This window comes from Sorghum bicolor, chromosome 3 (genome assembly GCF_000003195.3).
Source record: "Sorghum bicolor cultivar BTx623 chromosome 3, Sorghum_bicolor_NCBIv3, whole genome shotgun sequence".
Lineage (NCBI taxonomy): Eukaryota > Viridiplantae > Streptophyta > Magnoliopsida > Poales > Poaceae > Sorghum > Sorghum bicolor.
This window is the reverse complement of record NC_012872.2, coordinates 9,343,042-9,349,747: the sequence shown is the minus strand read 5'-3', so window position 1 is coordinate 9,349,747 and position 6,706 is coordinate 9,343,042. Positions and strand designations below refer to the sequence as shown.

The 6,706-nt window shown below is 42.1% G+C and overlaps 1 pseudogene; it reads right to left on the bottom strand.

Moving 5' to 3' along the window:
* On the bottom strand, positions 396 to 4,561 carry LOC8079095 (annotated as a pseudogene).

Sequence of the window (6,706 nt, the reverse complement as noted above, 5' to 3'; positions counted from 1 at the left end):
TTGAATAAGCAATTAATAGCTACCAGGAACGCACTAGCCACCAGTAGAAATAACGCAGATGCATGGTGAGTAGTCTGTAATTGGGCTGTGTGACCCTACAGTTGACTAAATTCGGTTTAAACCAAATTTTGAATTCGAAATATTTCAAATTAAAAGTAGAAAAGTAGAAAACGGTCGAAAAATATCAAAACCGTTTTCTACTTTTACATTTGAAATACGAAACATCTAAAATACGAAAACGAAAACGATAAAGTCGGACAAGAAAATACGAATTCGATCGGATCAAATATAGAAAGCGGTTCGGTTCGGTCCGGGATATTTCCGTTCCGTTTTCATCCTTATTCCCAGCGCACTCTGAAGGCAGCGCCTGCTCTTCGAAGATCGAGCACGTCAAGTCCACTGAGCTCCTTTGTTTTTTTTTATATATGGAAACAAAGTTCCATTTAACATACAGAAACAGGTAGATTCCCGGATACAAGTGGGATTACAAGGTTTGGTGTCCTGGTCTATCCATAATTTGAACTGAACATCACTCAGAGAAGCACCATAATCTGCTTGACAGTCAGAAACAGCATTACAATTTCTGGGACATTTTGAAACATTACAATATATACAAAATCACATGCTATTTTGGATCTAGTTTCCTTAAAACATGCTCCAAGCTCCGCACGATCGTAGGTGTCTGACATCAATGCAGAAACCAGATTCTGGGCATCTAACTCAATTATTATCCTTTGAATTCCAACTCCAACAGAGGTGGCTAGCTCCGAAGCTTTCCTACAAGCCAGAGTCTCAGCATGGCATTAGAAAGTCCCTGAAGTGCTCCAACCCCTGCAGCCAAACATTCACCTTTGTGGTTTCTGATGATACATCCCCAACCCCCTTTTCTAGTGTTTGGAAAATAAGACCATCGTTCCTGTTGATGCCTTGTAGGAGTAGAGGCTGAAAGCTTGAGCTTGTGCATACACGTAAGATGATAATAAACAGAGTTACAGATTTCCTCAATCACACATCTTCTTTCTCCTTGGTTCACCTTATTCCGAGCATGCCAGCAACACCATAAAAGCATAAAAGAAGTATTATTGTGAGCTTAGATTCCTCATTGAATGGTAGGATTCTCTCTATAACTTCTGGGCCTGAACTTCTGGTAAGCAGAATTTTTCTTTCTTCCAGGCCAAGTCGTCTCCACACACTTGCTTTACCATTTTGCACTTGAGAAATAGCGGCCACAATCTTCATCAAGACGGTAGCACATTGTGCATATGGTGTCCAAAATCCCCACCACCCCCCTCCTTCTTCTGGATAAATTTCTTTATGGGCCAGCCTCTACAAGAACATCTTTATTTTATTTGCTACCTTTTGGTTCCAGATGTTTTTCCATAGAAAACTGCTTTGTTGATCCTTTAGATGAGGATGCATCATCGTGGTTCAAATGGCCCCTTTTTTTACCGCAAATTCATATGCAGATTTGACAGAAAAGAGGGGACTTAGGTGTACCCAGCCGAAAGGCAAACCACGATAGATAGGTGTATCGAGATTGCAGACAACAACGTCGATCTGACGAGCGTCGTTCTCCCCGCCAAATTAAGAAGGTTCTCTTTCCATCCCGGAATCCTTCTGCCCACGACATCAATAAGGAACTGCTCGTCAGTCGTCACTACTACGTCTTAGCTTGTAAGTGGACAATGCAACGCCCAAGTACTTGCACGTCACAGAAATTTGAATAAGCAAATGAATGAAGCTTAGTGTACACAGTACACCCTGAGTCCCCTGATCCATCGTCCTCCTCCATGGTTGCTTGTAGTTACGGTGAGGATCTTGTTTGCAAAGCAGAAAGTGATGAGCTTGGGTTTCAAAAATGTGATCTCTTTAGAAGATCCACCAAATGTCTTTCCAATTGGTGATTGGTGCGCACTCGATGGAGACCCCTGCAGGTCACGTTCAGAGTAACCTGTTGAGGTAATCGTCGACCGTGGTGTACTTCACGTCCGGGTACAGCTCGCCGGCGTCCGCCGCCGACGATTGGTCGATCTTGAACTTATGTTCCCCCTTGATGTACACCGCATGCCCAATTGACAGTAGAATGTCCAGCGGGATCGGAAGTTCTGCAGAATTGTTAACCTCTTGGTTATCAGTTATCATATCAGTTCAGTATATTGGTTATCAGTTATCATATCAGTTCAGTGATCAGTTCACAGCTAGAACCAGTCTGCTGATGAAAATCGTTGGGTTGGCCCATAGATGATAGATGGAATGATCGGTGTCCACCAGTATTTAGATAGATGTTTGAGGATTTATCAGTAGGACATATATATACGTGATTGACATGTTGTAGTTAGAATATAGGATAATGTCTCGTGAATGTATGGAATTGTGAAATTATTTTTCAAAATAGATTTACATGTATGCTTTTAATGCTTACAAAACTGAGATTTTAAAAGCTATCGATCGACAAAGTCCATAAGTTAATTAAAATACGTACTCCCTGTTCTAAACTATAAATAGTTTTAATTTTGTTATCAGTAAGTTTCTCAAGATTTGATCAAGTTTATAAAAAAAATACACATTTTCTTTTTGACATAAACGGGCGGGAGGAGCACTTCCCCACCAAATTCATTGATCAGGAACAACAAATGACTGTTGCTTGGTTACATATGGTGAGAAGACCAGCAAGACGTTCGGTTACAACATTATAAACATGATTTATTAATTAAATATATTATGATAGTGTATTTATTTTCAATAATATGAAATTAAGTTTTTTAAAGATAAAGAAATTTAGCTTAGTATAAACTTAAATGTACGATTTATGGTTTGAAATAGAGAGAATATAATTTATTAAGGTAAAATACATTTTTTAACCTTTAACTTGCATGGTAGTCTGATTTTCAACCTTGAACTAAGAAACCATGTAACGGACATCCTCCCGTGGTTAAAACTAGAAAATTTTGGTCCTCTTACTAGTTTTAAGGTGGTTTTATATTTTCCAATAATAATAATAATCTAATCTACTATATCAAAATTCATCAATAATTTTGAAATCATAAAACATAAAATAAGTACTACTTTCTAAAAATATTATCTACATGTTTATGATCTATATATAATTATTTGGAACTGATTTATTTCAAGTTCTATTGATTTATTGCTCGTACGTACTCATGTTTATTATTTATTTAAAACTAGTACGATCTAAATAACTCTAAATAGAGCACCAATAGATATCTAACATTTTTTAGATAAAACTTATACTACTTTTGTATTTCTCAGACTAAAACAAATTAATTATAAATTTTTAGACATAAACAAGAATTTTATTATTAAAAAAACAAAAAAACTCTTTTGAAACTAACCATGGAACCAAATTTGTTTGGTTTTAGCAGACAGAGGCTGCATGTTATTCGGTTTCGTACTTTAACGTTGAAAATCCAACTTGCAGGTTTAAAAATTGTACATATCGAATTTATTTCATATTGATCAAAGGTGTCAGAGTCAGAGTGTCTGACCTTGGATCTGCTTGAGGACGGCGTCCTCGGCGAGATGCACCCGCTGGAACGTTTTGCCGGTCTTCTTCTCCCAGAGCGCCAGTAGCTCGTTGTGCGACAGCGTGTTGGCCGGCGGCTTGACGTACAGCGTCCTGTTCACCGCGCGCGGGTCGTCGGCGGCCAGCACCGTGTAGGTTCCGATGTCCCCCTCGTCGACGAACGACACATCGGTGTCGCCGTCGCCGAGGACGACGGCCTTGTCGACGGGTGGTGCTTGGGCCAGCACCTGCCCGATGCCGGGCAGCCCGTAGCCGAAGAAGTAGCCCGTCCACACGTACGTGTAGGGGACGCCCGCTGCCTCGACGGCGCGGCGGATCGCCGCCTTGGCCGTGACGAACATGGACCTCGTCGGCTCCACGGCGGCCGAGCGGTCGGCGTCAAGGCCGAACTCCGACGGGATGAACCTCTGCGTTTGTATAACAATGCATCCGTAGGTCAGTCAAAGAACAAACTATGATCTACCAAGCTTAGCTACTGGCTGGCTTTTCTTCATCACCAACGAAAACGTTGAATTCGCGAAATTCTCTGTCAATTTGGGGGAAAAACTACAGTGTTGTACTTGTACCTTGACGTTGCCGGCCTCCTTGATGGCGTCGATGAGCCTGGTCTGGTCAGCGATCTGCGGCGCCCCGACCGTGGAGATGACCAGACCACGTCCGCAGCCCGACGGCGCTGAGCAGGCTAGCCTGGTCGTGGAGGTCGCCCTTCACGAGCGTCACGCCGGCGTCCTGGAAGCTCTGGAGCAGCGCCGCCTTGGCCGCGTCGGAGGGGGCGGTGTCCCTGACCAGCGCCAAGGTGGGGTGGCCCTGCCGCGCGCTCGCCGCCACGACGTGCCTGCCGAGGTGGCCTGTGGCGCCGACCACTAGGATCTTGCTCTTCTCCGACGCCATCCTAGATGACTCGTGAGCTGCACTGGCTGACGGCAGCCCCGGGACGTGGCCCAGCGAGGAGATAGGACTGAGGCCGGTCCCTTTGACAATGATGTTCCCGGCATCCCTCGGGTGGACCATCCGCACAGAAACACCGTGCAGACATGCAGCTGATCCACATGAAAGTGTGCTATTCTCTTGTATCAATACTTTTATGTGCCAGTTCTTGATATTAAATGCCTTGACCGTTTATGCAATTTTCTAGAGAAATTGAACTATTTATTTATTTTTACTTTGACCGATAAACTTTCCGCTAAACCCATTTATCGGTCACCTCCGATATTGTTATTTTTTCAATGAATAAACATCTTGTACGAGTCTGTTCACTTATTTTTTTAAGCCGTACTAACATTATTTTTCTCTCATAATAAATTAGCGAACTATAATTTTAATCGTGACTTTCTATGTGCTCATATCATTTGCACAATTAAGATCGTTTTAGATCCGTTAACTACGTTTTGGACATGAATGCCCCTAAACTCTTCGGTTACCCTCCACGTATCGGCCATTCCCATCCCTTCCTTTCCTTACTTGCTCGCACGCACGCATGGGTCCTTCCTTGCTCGCTCACTAGTAAAGAAGAAAGTCATTTAGGACAATATTTAGTGTGTAACAAAAAAGTGATTAATTAGAGTATAATTTTGTCTTTTTGTCCTTATTAAATAGGGCTAAAAAGTTTTTAGAGATACAAATGTTATATATATTTTTTATAAGTCAAGTCAAATTTATAGCACACATATCAACAACAACGGATATTTAGGGCGCTCTCAATGGCAATTTAAAAATAGCTAGCTAAATAAGGCTAAAATGAAAAAAAAAACGAGAGCTATGTGAGCTGTGAGAGAGTATTTTTAAGAGATCGTGCTAGACTAGCTATTTGATCTCTTTTTTTGATAGCTAATAGAATTCTTCTCTAGCTATTTGGAAACTATTGGGGACACCCTTAGGGATAGAGAGAGTAAGGGATACTGCAACCTTATTTAATAAGAGTAAACATTAAATAAATATACTCTAGCTACGCTGCAGCCCCAAACATGGGAAGAAAGCAGTTCAAATAGCTTTGCTGGCATCGATCATCACCCACGATCACACACACGCTCACCACATCCAAGGAAAGCGTCACCGGGACTTGCTGATGCGTGATCTTTGTGCACTCCATACATCTCTAAAAGTCCGCGCACGGTTTACATGCATTCAGAGCAACCTGTTGAGGTAGTCGTCGACGGTCGTGTCTGACGATGGGTTCATCTCGAACTTGGTCTGTTCCCTTGATGTGCGTGGCGTGCCCGATCGACAGTAAACGGATTTCCAGCGGAATCGGAACCGAGGCCTCTCCGGATCGGAAATCGGATCAGTTCATCCTTTCACAACCTGATCGGGAAAAAAAATGTTTTTGAAAGCAATGTGCGCCCCCGGAGTAATGCACCATACCATTTTGGACGCACCCGACCGATGTGACAGCTCGGTTTGGTCTGTTTGGAGATAGTGCTAATCATGATGCAAGATAGATGCATGGTTTGCATGGAACATATGATATGCTCAGAAATTAATTAGGACGCACCTGATATAACTCCTTGATAACGTGTGTCATATGGAATCTTGCTTCGGTTCGTTTAGAGACAGTGTTAGTTTTGGTAGAAGATATATGCATGGTTTACGCCTAATGCACCATAGGCTAAGAAACCATTTTAGACGCACCCGATGGTACTCGTAGTTGAAGAGGATCAAGTGGAGGCTCGATTTGGTCTGTTCGGATATAGTGCTAATCTTGATGCAAGATAGTTGCACAGTTTACATGGAACGGAACGTACCATATGTTAAGAAATTAATTTGGACGCATCCAATGGAACTCCTAGATGACATGTGTCATATGGAATCTCGCTTCGGTCTGTTTGGAGACAATGTTAGTTTTGGTGCAAGATAGATGCACGGTTTGCACCTAATGCACCATAGGATAAGAAACCATTTTAGACGAGGTCCCCCTCCGGTAGCCGTTGCAATGCTTGCTCGATGTGAGGCACTTAGCGAGCGTTTAGTTCCCAAAGAATCCAGAATCCAAAATACGACGACTACTTTAAAGTGATGAAATATAAAATACCAAAATTTTTACGATTATGTTTAGTTTCATATAAAATACAGAATTTATTGCCTCTTAAGGCTTGAGACCAAAATTCAAATCGAAGAATAACCACCTTTTTGCCAAAAGTTTTACATAATATTTAGATTCATTTG